General features: G+C 46.9%; 1 protein-coding gene across 1 annotated transcript in view; it reads left to right on the top strand.

The window, feature by feature from the left end:
• The window catches only part of LOC147034822 (uncharacterized), a 497,607-nt gene that overhangs the window by 173,132 nt on the left and 304,795 nt on the right, over nt 1-19,680 (top strand). The gene's annotated exons all lie outside the window — the stretch shown is intronic.

Consider the following 19,680-nt stretch of genomic DNA (forward strand, 5'->3'; position numbering starts at 1 on the left):
AACGGCAAAGGCTGGCCAACTTCATCGGCTGGCCGTGTTTTGCTTCAAGGCGGAGGCCGGCCAACTTCATCGGCAGCTGTTGTTTTGCTGCAAGGCCTGTGCCGGCCGGATCATCTGCAGCTGTGGTACTTCAAGGCCTGTGCCGGCCAGTTCATCTGCCGGCTGTGTTTGCCTGCAGCGGCCTTCTTCTGCGGGCTGTGTTTGCCTGATCACCTTTGCCATGCCATGCCCACTGCCCCTGTTCACCAGCCCCGTTCAATTTCTGCTTTGCCCCCCCTGTTCATTTCCATGTGCGCCAGGATCCGCAAGGCAACAGTTTGCAAGCTGCAAGAACTGCCCTGTTGGCAGCTACAACACGGGCCTGCAGTGGCGGCCCGTGCACCGTGTTTGTGTCCATCCATCCATTCGTTGTGCTCATTGCGTGTGCCACTTGAGCTGGCACGGAGACTGCGTTGTGCAGCCCATGCACCGTTGTGGTTCACTGCGTTCAGTTCAAAAGGGAAGGCCTTGGACTGCGTGTGAGCAGCCAGCCACGTTCCCTGTCACCTGCATTGTTTTGAGCCAGAGACTGCATGTGGGCAGCCTGGCTCCCTGCTAACTGCTTTCTTTTTGCAGAGTTCAGTGATCCTGGGCCATGGTTTAGTGTAAAATTTGTAAGTTAAGGTTAAGATGTACTGCACATATGAGTGCGCCCCCAGCATGTCTGTCTAGCGCCGGCAATTTTATTTAAGTCGTCCGTGTGAGTGAGTTTGTTTAGGTAGTTACGCAGCCCTCAGGTTATTTATTTTGGGGACACGAATACCATGAATGTCGCACTCAGGGATCCGTAGGTAAAATGTACTAGGGGAAAACTACGCATGATGGCACACGAAAATTTGACGACTCGGGACGAGTCTGTAAAAAGGGGAGGGGGTAGTGTTGTGGTTACCAAATTCGCAAACCACCATTCAGGTCCCTTAGGTGAGGTATCTCGGTAAGTACATGTGTAGTTAGGTCCAAACCCGTTGTCTAGTGGGAATACATGTCATTTATGCGAGCTGCGACTCTTCAGGATAGCCGTTTTCTTTTACTATCTTTATTTTGGACCAACCGCCATGATTACCACCACAACCACAACATCAACCACCAACCACAACGCCGCTTCACCACAACCGCCACGACCTTCACGTCACACCTCGCAACCGTAGCATCGCCACCGTTCTTGCCCCGCTGTGGGTACCGGTGTTGGACTCGGGCAGGGCGCGCGTCGAACAGCGTGTACAAAATCACGGATTTTGTGCTTCAAAAACGGATCAAAAACGACACACGCCCACTTTTTGCCGTCCAATCGGTGAGCGAGGGGCGATTTGGCCCCGCCTCCAGGACGATCGATATATGCAAATTTGTGGATCAAAAAGCCTTCACGCCCACTTTTTCTCGGGCCAATGGGGAGCGAGGTGAAAGGTCAAAGGGAGGGGGTCAAAGGCGAAGCTACGGGGGGATAAAAGGACCGTGTTCGTCAGTCAGAGTGTGTGGAAGTCTGGAGCCCGAAGCCTGCAGTAGCTGGAGAAGCTGAGGAGAGTCCAAAGAAGAGTCCAACAGGAGAGTCCAAAGAAGAGTCCAACAGGAGAGTCCAAAGAAGAGTCCAACGGGAGAGTCCAAAGAAGAGTCCAACGGGAGAGTCCAAAGAAGAGTCCAGAGTCGGAGAGTCCAGAGGCGGAGAGGCGGCAGCGGCGAAGGCAGACGAGGGGGTGCTCGCGTCGGTGCCGGGAGCTGCACGCCCGCGGGAGGCCGGCAGCGCGACCTGGCCGAGGTGGAGACGCACACCAGGGATAATAAAGAGCCTCTATACCCCGAGCATCAGCAACCCCCTCCTGTTTCCCCCCGCGCTGAGATAGTGCGACCAAGGGGGCCCCTTTCCCACCCCCTGCCAGACACTGTCCGCGAGGTCCGCGGAGTTGGGGCGCCATCGCCGCTCCGCGTCTCATCACCAGACGGGTAGGCGCGACCCGGTCTCGGCCTCAGGCCCGCCTCATCCTTGAGGGTATTTCTTTTCCTTGGTTTTGGGTATGTGTTGTCGGCGCCGTCTGTGAGGTAGAATTGTATAAGTGTTGCCGTGTGCTCGGTAGTCGGTATTAGCTCTGCATTGTTTTCGCTTTTATATTTGCTTTTTGTGTAAATTGCATTGTGTCTTTTCTGTGTGCTTTTGGTGGAATTGAATGTGTGCTTCCCGTGTGCCGCGAATAAATGTGCTTTATTATTGAACTGTTCTCCCGCTTCGCTTCGTCTTTTTCTCCCATTGAATCCTCATCTTGCTTCACGTAAAGGGTTGGTAGTGGGCTGAATACGCCCGATAATTAATCGAACCGTCGAGGTCGACGATAACACCGCTCGGTTATTCTGATAGTACGGAACGGGTCGGTTAAGTGGCCCGTGTCCGAAGTCGACCTGCGGCGAGGTGCGATCGCCCGGTCTACCCTCCGCGTGGGTACTTAGGTAGGTCGAATTTGGCGAGCAACCCTATTCCACGCGGGGGCTGATTGGCTCGATCGCGGTGAGACCGAAAGGTCCACCCGTGACTGGTTCCCGGCGTTAGTCCGAGAGGGTCACGACTGGATTGTCCGTCCGGTGGGCGACGTGCCGCGATTCGAGTTACGTGGCCGTCAGCACGCCGGCGGGCGCGAATCCGCAACAATATATATATATATATATATATATATATATATATATATATATATATATATATATATATATATATATATATATATATATATATATATATATATATATATATATATATATTGTTACGGCTGAATCCTGGTGTTGGCGCAGTGGTTAGGGCAGCGGCTTGGGATCCAAAAGGTCCTGAGTTCAAGCCCCATTGGGCCACTGAATTAATACACCAGGGGGTTGACTCAGCCTGTCATCCTTCCGAGGTCGGCGAAATGAATACCAGTATACTGGGCCGGTGTATACCCCGGTTAAAATAGGTGTACCATATCCCTGTGTCGTAAGAGGCGACCACGGTTGCGTCAGGAAGGGCATCCGGCGTAAAACATGTGCCAAATCACTATGCAGATCATACGGATGATCCGCTGTGGCGGCCCCGAAAGGGAGCAACCGAAAGAAGAAGAAGAAGATATTGTTACGGCTGTGGAAATTCGCATTACACCAAGAAGGGCCCGTAGGTGAGATATCTCCAAGTAGATGTGTAGTTAGCCCCAAATCCGTTGTCTAGAGGGATTTTATGTGATTCATTCGGGCTGCAACGCTTTGAGATAGCCGTTTTTCTGTTCTATCTTTATTTTGAACCAACCATGTCTCAACCGTCATCACACAACAACCACCAACCACAATGCCGCTTCACAACAACCACAACCACACCTGCCTCTCAACAACCACGCCATCCTCACCACTCCGCCAGCAACCGTCAACATCTCCACGAACACAAAAGGGGAACAACAACAACTCTCACCCCGATTTCCCTGGTAAACAAGAATGACAGTTGGAACTCAACTCCCACCCCGATTTCTCTAGTGGAATGTCCCCCCCCCCCCGCGTGCCGCGAAGGGAGGGGCGGGGTGCTGGGGAAATAAAAGGGTGCACGGAGGCGCTGTTCGGAGGAAGTCAGGTCAGAGGAGGTCAGGTCAGGGCGGTCAGTGAGAGTGTCATTGTCCGTTGGCGGTTCATGGTCTTCTGCCCATCTGGGTGTTGGAGTAGCGGTCCGTAGAGCGACCCGCTCGTTGGAGCTTGCAGTCGGTGGAGAGACCGGATGTCGTGGAGGGGATGCGGACTGGAGGCGCCGCTCTGCCAGCTGTGTCGTGCGGACCTGCGCGTTCGTACAAGGAGCGCCAGAGAGAGCTCGCCCACCATCGCACCGCGAGGGTGCAGGTAACCTGGAACGGTCTCGTGGGACTCGTTCGGTCTGCCAAGTCCCACGCCATAAAGGCCCACGGGCCCCGTCTGCCCGCTTGTCTATGAGGGTGGCCTTTTCTTTTCCTTTCGAATGAATGTTGTTGGCGCCATCTGTAAAGTAGAACTGTATAAGTGTTGCCGTGTGTACGCATATTCGGTAGTAACTCTGTGTCATTGTTTCTTTTGTTTTAACTGCTATATGTGCATTTTGACTGTTTGGCTGTATATGTGTGCTTTCCGTGTGTCACGTAATAAATGTGCATTGTGTGAACTGTTTTCCCGTTTCGCTTCGTCTTTTCTTAATTGACCCTCCATCCTGCTTCACGTAAAGGGTTCGTAGTGGGCTTAATACGCCTGGTAATTAATCTGAACCGTACAGGTCGGCGATAACACCGCTCTGTTATCCCGAACGGAACGGGCCGCCCAAGCGGCTCGTGTCCGGAGTCGACCTGTGGCGAGGTGCGATCCCCCGGTCGACCATTCGCGCAGGTACTTAGGTAGATCGAATTTGGCGAGCGACCCTATCCTGCGCGGGTGGGCAATTGGCACGATCGTGGTGAGGTTAAACCCCACCCGTGACTACCTCCCGGCATTGGTCCGAGAGGGTCATGACTGAATTGTCCGTCCAGTGGGCGATGTGCCGCGATTCGAGCTACGCGGCCGTTGGCACGCCGGCGGGTGCGAATTCGTAACACTGGTGTCAGGTCGTGGGACACGAACCCATCCCCCTCCTCGCAACACTGGTGTCAGAGAGTGGGAAACAAACTCTCCCCCCTCCAAGCTAAATTAACGGGGAATCGGTTCAGGGGTGAGAGGAGCGACTCCCGATTCGCTCCAAATTGCGAGCGATTTAAATTTACCCCTTACGAGAAATAAGATGGCGTTTCAAGGCGAGCGGGTGTCGGGGGTAAAATGTGTATGTGTTTGAATGTAGAATCCATGGTCCAGGACGAAAGCCCCGAGCAGAAAATGCTGAATGAGCAGGAACAATTTCCCCCCCCCCAATCGAACCCAGAGCCCGAAATGGGCGCGGCAGTGGCCGCGGTGTATGACACCTCCCCTCCTCTCCTCTGAAACCCTCTCCCGATCCTTGCCGAATCGGCTCAGCCAAGTGCACTCGACATGGCGCAGTTATTTGTAATGCTGGCAGAAATGAATAACGGCTTAAACGAAAAAATGGATGGAAATACGCAACAAATGAACGGAATAAAGAACGGAATGAAAGAAGAAAAGGAAAAAAAATGCGGGGTGAGACGCAGAACATGGGCCGAAGCCTGCAGGCGGGCATGAAGGCAATAACAGGGGAGCTCAAAATGGCGACGCCACGTGCTGGAGCGAACGAGCTGGGAGGAAGTGCAATGGCTGTCAGGCCAGCAGTGGAGGCGGGTAAGGATAAACTAATTCGGGAGACGTGTTGGACGAGGGTAGTGACAGAGAGAGCAACAGTGACGGTGACCGAGAGGGAAAAACGAATTAGGGTGACGGAGACGTGCACTAGGGAGATAAGACACGCGGTGAAAGGAATTGGGAGGGAGAGAAAAGAACAATTAAGAAAGAAAGCAAGGTTGAGGTATGCAGAGATAATGGAAGAGCAACGACTGAAAAAGGAGAAAGAAATCAACCAAGTGAAAGAAACGATGAGATTGGAGAATGAGGGACAGGGGGTGAAAGAAATTAAAAAAGAAAAACAAAAACAATTGAAAAAGAAAGCAAGGTTGAGGTATGCAGAGATAATGGAAGAACAACAAACGAAACAGCAACAGGAGATGAGCCAATTGAAAGAAACTATGAGATTGGAGGCTGAGAAGCATGAGGAACAGTGGGAGAGAAAACAAAAACTATACGAGTTTGAAATTTCAACAACGAAAACGGGGGGCAAGATTGGAGTCAACGGAGATTGAGAAACTCCGGAGGGATAACGAACAGCTAAAGGGGCTCAGAGCGGAATAACGACTCAGATGGACAGAAATAAGGAACAAGGAGAGAAAATGCGTGGAGACGCGGGAGACAGGAAACATAGAGAAAAGACTACACGATCCAGACGGGTTTAAAGACGCACACACACACGGAGGTAGTGGAGGACCATGAGGGGGAGCTGGTGGACTGTTTAGGGACCCGGTGCGAGCAGCTGGATGGCCTCCTTCGGGAACGGAGGGAGACGCTGTGCTCCCCTGAGGAGAATCACGACCAGGCGGGTTCAGTCGTACTTTGCGAGGTCGAGGGGACGGGTGCTGCGAACGGGTGCCCGAGGAGCTTGGGGGATATAGAGGCCCTGGAACCCCTTGTGGGGACACGAATCCCCAGTGTGGTTGTCTCGGTGTGTGTGGTGCAAGGTGTGAGTGAGCCCCCGTGTGTAGAAGCGACCCCGTGTGTGAGTGGTGTGGTCGCGAGTGTGCCGGAGAGCGTGCTTCCCAGCATGCCGTGTGTGAAAGGGGCACCGCAGGTGGAAGGAGCCATGTGTGCAAAGGGATGGATGGCACGAGTGAGTAAGCGGCCGAGTGTGAGAGGGACCGCGTGTGTGAGGTCGCGGTATGTAAGGGAGATGTCTGTCGGCATGTGGGAGCACGCAGCCGCGTCTCCCGGAGTGAATGTGATGAAGTGGAGTGTGAGTGTCGTGACACGTAGGAGTGCGTGTGTCGAATGGAGACGACGACGTCGACAGAGGAACGAAAGCCGGATAGCGGCCGTAGATGTTTCGGGGACTGCGCCGGGTTCGCCCAGCAGCGAGTGCGAGGTCCGTGCTGTGCAATGCACGAGGCCGCCACGTGCTCGCTTGCGGGAGTGAAGCCCGGTCCGGAAACGAGTGCGGTGAAAGCTGCCGATCCCGCGAGGGACAAAGTTTAGGCAGGATTTGGATTTGGACCGGATGGGTTCTCCATGCGAGCGTGTGTGTAAAGCTCCAACGGGCAGAGCACATCTGTTCGCATGGGGAACCCCTCGAGACGTGGGGCTTGTGTTTTTTTTATGCGCAGGGTGACGTCATGGCTGCGTGTCTGGTTGGAATCCGGCAGGAGGGTGAATCCCTGCCAGATGGTACCGTCCAAGATGGATGAGGGACGCGAACAGCTGCCATGACGTCACGCCAAAGGTGTGCGGCTGTGAATTGCCACGCTGGTGCGCAGGTTGCGAGTTGCCGCGCTGGTGCTGCGCAATAATAAAAAGGAAAAAAGCAAGCCTCGCTTTCGGGTGAACAGGATTCCCGGGCAAGGGGTGGACGGCCCCCTGGCCTGGGCACAGGATGACAACTAGTTAGGGGGAAGGGTTAGTGTTAGTTAGACCGACTTCATGGGGCAGGGGTAAGTCCTCATGGAGTCCATGGAATGGATTAGGTAGAGGGTTTTGTGAGATTTAGGAGGGGAAATGATTTTTAATGATTTGGAGAGAGTGACAGACTTGTGGATGTGTCGAGGGAACGTAGCCTAGCTGCGTAGTGTTAAATGGAACCTGCTGTATTTTAAGGGACAACGAGGGAGCACGAGTTAGTTAGGGGAGGTAGTTAGAAGGATGGCAGAGTTCAGCGGTGTGTGTGTGTTGAAGAGTTGGTGAGTTGTGTTGTGACATGATGAGTGAGTGAGGCCAATGAGCCTGGGTGTATGGAGTGATTGTGGAATGCATGGTGCGATGAGTGATTGGGGGGAGGAGGGACTCACGCCCAAGCGACCCCGCGGTCAGTGTAAAGTGAGTTAGCTGGGTTAGTTAAATTAACGAAAATGGAAGTCGTTTTGTTGTTGGTGGGAAAGTAGGCTCGAAACACGTTTAGAGGGGTGCAGGAGCCCTGTTGACAGGCTGGGAGCATGGCTGCGAAAGGTGAGTATCGCTGAGCAGGTACCCGGGCACCGGGCTAGTCAGCCGTGGTCGGCCAAGGGCCCATGGGGGGCCGGGATAGCGTAGTGGGCACGGGTGCATCCGCATGATGCGGGGGCCCGGGATGCCGTTTGCCGCGAGGGCAGTGTTGTGGGCATGGGTGACCCTCGGAAAGGGGCCCGGGAAGCCAGCCTGCCACGTGAGCGTTTCGGGGGAGTCGCCAGGGAGGTCACTCCCTGGTGTTTAGGGAATTGGTAGGCTCGGAGGCAGTGTAGTGCCCGGGGCTGCCATCGTCGGAGAATCGGCAGAGGGTAGTGCCTGCCAAGGGGAGCCACGCGTCCCAGCCATGAAACCGTGTGAGGGCACGGAGAGAAAATTGGGGGGCGAGGCCCGAAATTGTGAGGACACCAACACAGGCGACGGGAATCTGGGTTGTTAGAACCAATAGATTAAGCGAGAGGCGCTTGTTGAAAGCCCCGGGGTAGCTTAAGAGTTAATGGTTAGGGTAGATTAGGAAGTGTACCCCTCCGCACCATCCATCCCTTCGCTCTCGTTGTGGGCCGCTGGACCCACTTTGTGTTAAAGATCGCTGAAATCTGGGGAGGCCATCCTGAGGCTTGAGTTGGGCCTCGACGCAGGACGCGAGCTCTCCCTCATTCCCCTCCGGGAAGGGAATGTAGGGGTTGGGAGTAGGGTAGGGGACGATAGGTTAGCCGAACAAGGACGATAAAGGGGGTTAGGGGACGATTTATAGTGGGGAAGTAAAAAATAAAAACAACAAAAAAAATTAGTTGGGGCTAAATTGGGTTTTGACAAATTACGGGAGTGGGTATGGACAGTGACAGGCAAAGGCCTTAGGTTGGGAGGGAGACCGTAAGGTAGGTCCGGGCCCGCCTTCCGAGCGGCCAGCACCACCGCACTCCCTCCACCAACCTATACTGCACGGCGAGAGGCCGGCCAACTTCGTCTGTGGCTGTGCTTCAAGGCCTGTGCTGGTCGGATCGTCCACCGGCTGTGTTCGCCTGCAGCGGCCCTGTTCTGCCAGCTTTGTTTGCCTGCTGGCTTTGCCATGCCATGCCCACTGCCCCTGTTCACCACCCCCGTTCAATTTTGCTTTGCTCCCCCTTGTTCATTGCCATGTGCGCCAGGATCGTCGGCAAGCCACAAGGACTGTCCTGTTGGCAGCTACAACATGGGCCTGCAGTGGCAGCCCGTGTGCCGGTTCACCGTTGACTGCTGACTTCTTCTTTTTCTTGCAGAGTCCATTGATCCTGGGCCATGGTTTGTGTAAAATTTGTAAGTTAAGATGTACTGTAAATATGAGTGTGCCCCCGGCATGTCTGTCTAGCGCTGGCAATTTTATTTAAGTCGTCTGAGTGAGTGTGTTTGTTGGTTAGTTACTCAGCCCTCAGGTTATTTATTTTGGGGACACGAATACCATGAATGTCGCACTCAGGGATCCAAAGGTAAAACGTACGAGGGGAGAACTACACATGATGGCACACGAGAATTTGACGACTCGGGACGAGTCTGTAAAAAGGGGAGGGGGTAGTGTTACAGCTGTGGAAATTCGCATTACACCCTGAAGGGCCCGTAGGTGAGATATCTCTAAGTACATGTGTAGTTTGCCCCAAATCCGTTGTCGAGAGAAAATTTATGTGATTCATTCGGGCTGCGATGCTTTGAGATAGCCGTTTTTCTGTTCTATCTTTGTTTTGAACCAACCACGTCTCAACCGCCATCACACAACAACCACCAACCACAACGCCGCTTCACAACAACCACAACCACACCTGCCTCTCAACAACCACGCCATCCTTACCACTCCGCCAGCAACCGTCAACATCTCCACAAACACAAAAGGGGAACAACAACAACTCCCACCCCGATTTCCCTGGTAAACAAGAATGACGGTTAGAACTCAACTCCCACCCCGATTTCCCTGGTAAACAAGAATGACGGTTGGAACTCAACTCCACCCCGATTTCCCTGGTAAATAAGAATGACGGTTAGATCTCAACTCCCACCCTGATTTCCCTGGTAAACAAGAATGACGGTTGGAACTCAACTCCCACCCCGATTTCTCGAGTGATTTCCCCCCCCCCCCCCGCATGCCGCGAAGGGAGGGGCGGGGTGCCGGGGAAATAAAAGGGCACACGGAGGTGCCGCAAGGAGGAAGTCAGGTCAGAGGAGGTCAGGTCATGGCGGTCGGTGAGAGTGTCAGTGTCCGTCGGCGGTTCATGGTCTTCTTCCCGTCTGGGTCTTGGAGAAGCGGTCCGTAGAGCGACCCGCTCGTTGGAGCTTGCAGTCGGTGGAGAGTCCGGACGTCGTGGAGGGGACGTGGACTGGAGGTGCCGCTCTGCCAGCTGTGTCGTGCGGACCTGCGCGTTCGTACAAGGAGCGACGGAGAGAGCTCGCCCACCATCGCACCAAGAGGGTGCAGGTAACCTGCAACGGTCTCGTGGGACTCGTTCGGTCTGCCAACTCCCACGCCATAAAGGCCAACGGGCCCCATCTGCCCCCTTGTCTATGAGGGTGGCCTTTTCTTTTGCTTTCGAATGAATGCTGTTGGCGCCGTCTGTAAAGTAGAACTGTATAAGTGTTGCCGTGTGCACGCGTATTCGGTAGTAACTCTGCGTCATTGTTTCTTTTGTTTTAACTGCTATATGTGCATTTGACTGTTTGGCTGTATATGTGTTCTTTCCGTGTGTCACGTAATAAATGTGCATTGTGTGAACTGTTTTCCCGTTTCGCTTCGTCTTTTCTTTATTGACCATCCATCCTGCTTCACGTAAAGGGTTCGTAGTGGGATTGATATGCCCGGTAATTAATCTGAACCGTCCAGGTCGGTGATAACACTGCTTGGTTATCCCGATAGCATGGAACGGGCCGCCCAAGCGGCTCATGTCCGGAGTCGACCTGTGGCGAGGTGCGATCGCCCGGTCGACCATTCGCGCAGGTACTTAGGTAGAATGAATTTGGCGAGCGACCCTCTCCTGTGCGGCTGGGCAATTGGCACGATCGTGGTGAGGTTAAACCCCCACCCATGACGAGCTCCTGGCGTTGGTCCGAGAGGGTCACGACTGAATTGTCCGTCCGGTGGGCGACGTGCCGCGATTCGAGCTACGCGGCCATTGGCATGCCGGCGGGCGCGAATTCGTAAATATATATATATATATATATATATATATATATATATATATATATATATATATATATATATATATATATATATATATATATATATATATATATATATATATATATATATATTTTGACTGACTGAGTGACCCACTCTGTGACTGATATTATCACAGAATCGTTGGACAACATCCATAAATGAAATAAGTGAATGAAAAAATACAGGTGAGTGACCCAAGGCAATGGCGAAGCAAGGTATTTTGTGTGCCAACAGACAATGAAGCCGATGCACCAGCAAAAATCACAGAACCATCAGAGTGCATTCGTAAATGAAAATATAAATAAATGAAAAACCAAATGCATGTGAGTGGCCCGAAACAATGGGGAAGCACAGTTCGTATGCTTATGCAGTGTGTAAGCACATCCCACGTGCATATATATATATATATATATATATATATATATATATATATATATATATATATATATATATATATATATATATATATATATATATATATATATATATATATATATATATATATATATATATATATATATATATATATATATATATATATATATTATATATATATATATATATATTTATATATATATATATATTTATATATATATATATATATATATTTATATATATATATATATATATATATATTTATATATATATATATATATATTTATATATATATATATATATATATATATATTATATATATATATATATATATATATATATATATATATATATATATATATATATATATATATATATATATATATATATATATATATATATATATATATATATATATATATATATATATACACACATATACGAGCAGGGATATCCGTGCTCCGCACAGGAATCCCGTGGATGATGGCGGGTCTGAAGGAGTATATGTCACAGTTAATTGTAAAATTGTAGAGGCTGCCACCATTATTATTTTTTTCATCACCACTATAATATTATATTTTCTCTGCCATCTACTATATAAATGGCAATCCTTCTGTCCGTGTCTGTCTGTCTGTCTGTTTTTTTGTGACGAATAAGCTCCTAGACCAGTGAACCGATCTTGATGAAACTTTACACATATATAGAACTAACATTCAGCTCCAGGATGCGCTAAGTGGCTTTCCATAAAAATTAAAAAAAAAATGTTGAAAAAAAATATATATATATATAAATAAAATAAATAAAATTTCCATTAGAAAAAAAAATGGCTTTCAAATAGTGCGCCGGCGTATTAATCATAACAAAAGGTTTCATGTTTAAAAACGCTAGGGATTTTTGAAATACAAAATGTTCGTATTCGATGACTTTTTAAACATACACATTCTCCTCCTGTTATTTGCATTCTCGAACTGCACCCGCACGGCAACAGCTAACTGCTGATCGATCTGCTCATGAAAGAGCCAGGCAAGCAGTCAGCTGGAGAGAGAGAGAGAGAGAGAGAGAGAGAGAGAGAGAGAGAGAGAGAGAGAGAGAGAGAGAGAGAGAGAGAGAGAGAGAGAGAGAGAGAGAGAGAGAGAGAGAGAGAGAGAGAGAGACAGACAGACAGACAGACAGACAGACAGACACACGTCTTACTGCTGATATATATATATATATATATATATATATATATATATATATATATATATATATATATATATATATATATATATATATATATATATATATAGTTGAAAGTGTGTCTGTCTGTTTGTCTGTGTGTGTGTGTGTTTCTCTGTGACCTATGCACGCGTAAAGTACTGGACAGATCCTCACCAAATCACATGCTGACAGAACATGGACCCGGGAGTGTCCCGATGTAAAAGAATTGTACTTCTGACTTGCGGTTTCCGAATTATGACGTCATCACCTGATTTCGTAACGTTAATTTTTCAAGTTCAGCCGATTGACATGGAGCCAACGCCATTTGCAATAGAATGAAAAAATAATGCTACAGTCAATTGAAGACAATGACTTCCGACTTCCCGGTTTCCGAATTATGACGTCATCACCTGATTGGAATTTGCTCGAGAATGAGAATTAATTAAGTCGCAAATGATGACATGAAACCAGCCTCACATTGTTGAGGCATTATGGTTTTTTATCTGATGTGGCAATAAAACTCAACATTTTTGAACTCGAGTCTTCTGTCTCCCTCTCAGTCTCATGGTCTCTGAATCTCAATTTCTGTATGCAGCACATTCACACTGCTCTTTCCCCTCTGTCATCACCTGCTGCATTGATCCTAGGGGTTTGATCCTCGGGAGCACGCTCAGCTTCCCTTTGCCAGCAAATGCATTGATGATAGATATCACATCCTGTGAAAGAGTGGATGCCAATGAGCCCTTCCCAAGTGTTTGGTCTCAGTGAGGCTGCAACTTTCCCAATGTCTGTTACCTTTATCCATTCTTCGCTCCCACATTTCAGGAATAGCATTATTCCAATTTGGTCTTGAAATGCCAAACACAAAATGCAATCAGTGTCTTGAGAAATGATGACTACTGCTGGGTATTAGTTCTGTCCAGCATGTGCTGTATAAAGAAGGCAACCTTCAGCTTCCTCATATGTGCTTTGTGGATCAGGAACCTCCTGGTGTCCTTTTTGTGTGATTTTGAAGCACTTGTCTCCAACATTCACAAGATAACTTTGTGTTGTAGGTGTTATTGTATTCATGTTTCTTCCATTCATTAACGAGAAATTAACTATGAAACACGATTTGTTGCTGATGCTGGTTAGAAACGTTCTTCATTTTCTCACAAGTTGCGTTGCCATGATATTCTATATGTGGACTGTAAATTCGTCTCCTCTGGCTTCTCTTTCACTGTTCTTGATAGATAATTCCTTATACATATCAAACACGACATCCATTCTTTGAGTGTCGACTCCTTCTTTCAAAGCCATGGAAAGCACCATTGGAGCTTTCTCCGAATGTAGCCTGCTCGCCGTCACTTTCTGAATGAGGTCCACAACGTAAATGACTATGGCAGGTGTGGGGGAAAAATTAATACTAATGTACTCTAAATTGTAACAAATGGAGTTTTAGAAATGTAACTGTTATGCTACAAGTTGAATTGGCTGTCATTTCTGGCCAAAAGACTGACTTTTGCCCTAAATGTTAAGAAATGTGTTGTTAAGAAAAAAACCCCTTGTCAATCTGTTAATTGAGGATAAGGAAAAGTTACTGAAAAAAAAAATGGGAGTTGCTCTGGAACTATTTGTGAATGAAACTGTAAATTGTTTAGCAGATGTGAATGTTAAAATGGTAACTGTGCAAAATCGATTTGGATTCGGTTCTTGAAGAAATAGATTACTTTCATATTTTTGGGATAAATGATGGAATATTTTTGTGAAAAGAATTATTGATCACAAATTGGAACCCTGATAAAGACTGTTTGCTTTTAATGGAAATAGCAAATGAGATGGATGTTTTGAGTATACGTACAACAGGAATTTCTGTATATTTTAGCATGTTGTTTTGGGAAACAACAAGGAAAGGGATTAAAATATTGATACGACATATAATGCAATTTAACTGCTTCTATAAGAACCTTTGTTAGGCTTATTGAAATGAATGTGCCCATGACGTTTATTGATTGGTGTTTAATTGATGCTTTGTTTGTTTCGGAGTGTTGAATGCAGTTAAACGATGAAATGTACGATTTTGTCTAAATGAAGCTTGGACGATGGGAGAACCCAGATTTGGGTGATTGAGCATTCAACACGTGATCATGCCCCTTCCTGAGGAGATAAGATGGAGCAATGTGGGAAAAGAAAGAAAAAAACCCACTGAGGGGAAGGTTGAGCAAAGTCTTAATGTCGGCGTTGTGTGACACCTGCATGGAGGAATGTTCTCTGCCACACTCTCGATTGCCACTCTGCAAATACATCATGAACTTGCTGTGGTTGCTTCAATGTACGACAGGCCTGGAGTTCCACACTGCGAGTCGTTTACAACATGTGTTCCTTTTCGTCTCCTTCAACCCAGTGTCCGGCCCAAGCTTGTCCTTGCCCACATCTACCTTCTCCTCAGCTCAAGGAGTGCTTCAATTGTGCTTCCCGTTGGGTGCTGCTCTATCCACACCCTGACCTGTTTATCTTCTGACTTCGGGTAGCATGTTTTCAATGTGTGACACATGCTGATGAACAGGCCATAAATTAAATGGAAACTCACTCATTTTCTGATATGAGCACTCGCTGCCATTGTTGATTGAACTTGAATAATGGAAATCTTTTCTCCTTCAGGAACGGGACATGGTAATCATGTGTATGAAAAATTATTCAAATTTTCCTTTAAAAAAAAAAAAAACGGGGGAGTGTGGGGGAAAAATTTATATTAATATATTCTAAATTGTAACAAATGGAGTTTTAGAAAATGTAACTGTTATGCTACAAGTTGAATTGGCTGTCATTTCTGGCCAAAAGTCTTTTGCCCTAAATGTTAAGAAATGTGTTCTTCTGGAGCAGAGTGACTGAGCTGATAACAAACGAACCTTTGCTTAGAAATGTACGAAGTGGCTTTTCGTCTAAAGGACACTTCTGCAGTCTGGGTTGAATAGCCCCCCACCACTCTCTCATGAAAGTATAAAATGCTTTGAAATGTAAAATTGTTTCAGTGCAAGTACCTGAGAAAGTATTAGAATCTCAGTGGCTTGTACTCCTTGGAACTGACCAAGTACCAAGTTAGATTAAAACTCTCTGATGTAATGTGGAAGTGAATTGAATCGGGTTGGTCTAACTGTTAACTAATGTAAGAATAAATGAAATAGAACCAAATAATATTGCAATCAATGGGGATTCTTAAGTTCATTGTACGAGGGTGAGAAGTGAATAGTGTATAATTAGAAAATAAATTATTTCACAAGGAAGGACTTGTGTGGACATCAGTTTTATCAGTGTTGATAGGGTTTTATGCAGGATTTTATAACCAAATCGGACAAACGTTAAACTCTGCTTGAAGTCAAATAGGATTCCACAATCAGCCAGTTAGAATGCTTCAGGAGTTCAACGATCACAACAAGGTGGGTTTAAAAATTCCACATCACAGGTTTATCAGGTATTGCATCATTTGGGGCAACATTTTCCTGAAGCCATGCAGCAAGAGAAGCTTTGTTTGTTTTCCAAAGGAGTCCATATGGAGCTGCAAAGGCCCATGGCAGTGCTCCAAGAGGATGCGACAGTACTTCATCCATTTGTAAATCCCAACTCGAGGCAGTCACAATGATTCTTCCAAAGAGAGCCCTATCAGATTCAAGAATCACAGCTCTGCCATTAGTTTAAAAAAAAAATTCTTACATATTTTAGTGAAGGTCTTCTTCAGCTTGTTTTTTTTATCGGATCGTGAAAATTTCGGATTGGTGGGTCGCTCTCAAGTCTCTCCTCTTTGAATTTATTGTAGCTCTGTTTTCCCGCTTCCCAAGCATTCTTTACCTCTGCCACCGAAGGTGAAGGATGTTATGTTTTCACCCCTTTCTGTTTGTTTGCTTGTCTGTTTGTTTGTTAATTGCCGGAATCCTTTGGATTTCGGCAATTATGTTGGTCGGTTGTGAATGTCATTCTGTGTGTCTGTCTGTGTGTCTGTTTGTTTGTGTGTTTGTTTACCCTGTTGCAGCCACACCATTTCAGCGATCATGACCAAACTGGGTACAGACATCGGTCATGGTCCAACTTAGACACTTGTCGTTTTTGGTGAATCTCGGTTAAAGGTCAAGGTCAAGGTCACCGAAAAACCGAAATTCTTATTTTCACAATAACATCCGATAAAATGGTCGTATCGACTTCAAACCAAATCAAAAATGTGCGTCTTTCAATACTGCATCCAACAATATGTCTCATTGGGATGTCACACCAACACCCTTCTTCACGGACGGGGGTCGAATCTCAAGGGGGTCGGGTCAAAATTTTCAAATTGCAAATTGCGATAAAAACACCATTTCATGTCCGATTGACTTCCAAGTTATGATCATGACCAAACGAAGTACCATAACTCATTAAACAGTAGCACTATCGACTTATAAGAACCAAATTGATTTCCAGGTTTTCCTTTATTCAGAGATCATGGAGATATGACAAAGTTATTCCGGCAATTCCTTGCTCAACGAGCAATTTCATTTGTTTGTTTGTTTGTGCACAGGTTATCTCAAAAAGTTTTCAACAGATCCGGATGAAATTTTGTGGACAGGTTGGATGTGTGACAAGGACAAACTGATTAGATTTTGGAGAATATCTGGATCTGGATTCGACAACTAGAAATTTTAAAGTGATTCTTTACCATTGAGAGAGGGCCAAAAACGATATATAGCAAGATATCTCAAAAACAGTTGTGTACAGATTCGGATGAAACTTGGTTGACATGTTAGGTGTGCAACAAGGAAGAATTGCTTAAATTTTGGTTTAAAATTTTTAAAGTGATCCACCTGCTGATGCATGTCCATTCGGATGGACAGGTTGGGTGTGTGACAAGGAAGAAATGATTCAATTGTGGTGAAGATCCGAATCCCGATTTTGATACAATATTTATTTAATTTTTAAAGTGATTCTTCACCATTGAGGGATAGGACCAGGAACGATATAGTACTGTCTTGCATGATATTTCAAAAATGCATTGGACCTGATATATTCTTGTGGATCAGGCATTGGCAGAGGTATGCGCTCTACCAAGTGCCATTCTAGTTAAATCTGTGTTGATACTGGGGACTGATACTCTTCCTGTAGATATACTTATCAGGTCATGTGGGTCTTTAAAGGGGTTGATCAGATCATGTGGCCAGTGTTCGTGTCTTTACTTAATTTCTACACATGAGAAAAGCTCTTGAATGTCTGTCTTAACCCGAGCCAAATTGAAGAATTTATCCTCCCAGTAGTTTTGACTGCAAAAAACAACAAACGTTCATTTGTCCAATTTGCACATTCTTTGACACCCCTTCCTCTCCTCGACTTCCGGAGAGTTATATGGTGGTGGAAGGTGTTTGGGAGGAGGATAGTTTGAGGGGATGGGAGGATAGTCCCATATGACTTTGGTGCCACAGAACGTCTGCTCCTGCATGCACAGGCTTCACGAGATTGCCACGTAACCTCCTCCATGGCACCACACACCAGGGGCCCAGGTGTGAGTTCAGACATTGCACACAGGGGCAATCACCAGGGGCCCAGGTGCCTGCAAAACCCGCACACCACACACACATGTAACCAAGCATGTAGGCATGCACACATCCCCATGAAGAGTCATTTGTACGCATTGTTACCACATCCGTGTGTGCTATCCACGTACCTCTTCACTTGCAGAAACTTCCGACTCTTAATATATTGTAGCAACTATTAATACATTAATATTAATATTTTTGTAATCTACTCGATTGACAGGGATGAAGGCTCTGAGGTGGGAACAACAGGTTATATTTGGACATGGGCACAACACAGCACAGCATCAGAACATGGGTGGGTCACATGATTCTGCTTAACCATGCCCTGGTGCACCCATGTATGCATGCATTATCATAAACTACTGATATATCTCATCTCCCCCCCCACCTTTTTTTTTAAACAAATCAAGACTCTCAGGAGGCTTACAGACATGAGCTGATCTACTATGGGCTTGTGGAGGGCTGTCCTTGCTTGAAACTGCTGTGGGCTTCTCAATATAGGGTACAGGGTCGGGAAGGAGTTCAGGTGCATTGATGGATGAAAAGCTTTCATGAGGAAACACCTCAGGTTCAAATGCGGATTGTGTTAATACAGGAGTGGATGACAAAAGCACTTGAGCCGGTTCAATGTTTGGCTTCCCATGACATAACCTGAGTTGGTCAACATGTTTACGTATGCATCCACCATCATATAACTTCACAAGAAACATCATTTCACCATTGTTATTGATATTGATGCCAGATAACCACTTGGTTCCACATCCGGAGTTCAACACATGTACAGGATCATTGATCTGGAAATTGCGGTATACAGACTTTGGTCATGATAACGTTTCTGGTGATACTTGCTAATCTCGACCTCGACCGATACGTCCGGGTACACTAATGATAACCGTGTTGTTAATTCACGATCCATCAGAAGCTTGGCAGGTGAATGACTGGTGGTTTGTGTGGTCTGATGTGTTAGTTGAGCAACACACGAGCTAGACGAGATTGAATGGAGCCTTCCTTGACGCGCCTTAGACCATTCTTGTTGATCTGAACAGCACGTTCAGCTTGACCAATACTGGCAGGTTTGTAGGGGGCAGATGTGTCGTGCTTAATGCCATTTATTTTACAAAAGCTCTGTAACTCTGAACTCGTAAATGACGATCCATTATTTGATACAATGGAGTTTGGAATACCATGTTGCGCGAACATGGTAAATGGAGCTTCAATTGTTACACCAGAGGATGAGGATGGCACCACGAGAGCTTCAATCCATTTGGAGTGGGCATCCACTACGAAAGGGAAAAGCTTCCATTGAAATGGACCAGCATGGTCGATGTGTAGTCTGGACCATGGTTTTGATGGCCACAACCACATGGCCAATAGAGACTGTGGTGGTGTCTTGGCATGAGCTTGACAAGTGTAACAATGATGTGCACTGGACTCAATGTCACTGTCCAAACCAGGCCACCAAACATGGAATCGGGCAATAGCCTTCAGAGTGACTATGCCTGGAAGAGCATTGTGGAGTTCACTGATAATTTTCCTGTGGAGTTTTGGTGGAATTATCACTCAGCTACCCTAAAGCAGGCAGTTTGCATCAATAGAGAACCCAACCTTCCGGATGAGGTACGGTTTCGCCCCTTCCGTCTGGTATTGATGCCCAATTTCTGACATAACACAGCATTTAGTTTGTGACAA

This window comes from Eptatretus burgeri, chromosome 1, assembly GCF_056783735.1.
Source record: "Eptatretus burgeri isolate ZD-2024b chromosome 1, Ebu_testis_v1, whole genome shotgun sequence".
Taxonomy (NCBI): domain Eukaryota; kingdom Metazoa; phylum Chordata; class Myxini; order Myxiniformes; family Myxinidae; genus Eptatretus; species Eptatretus burgeri.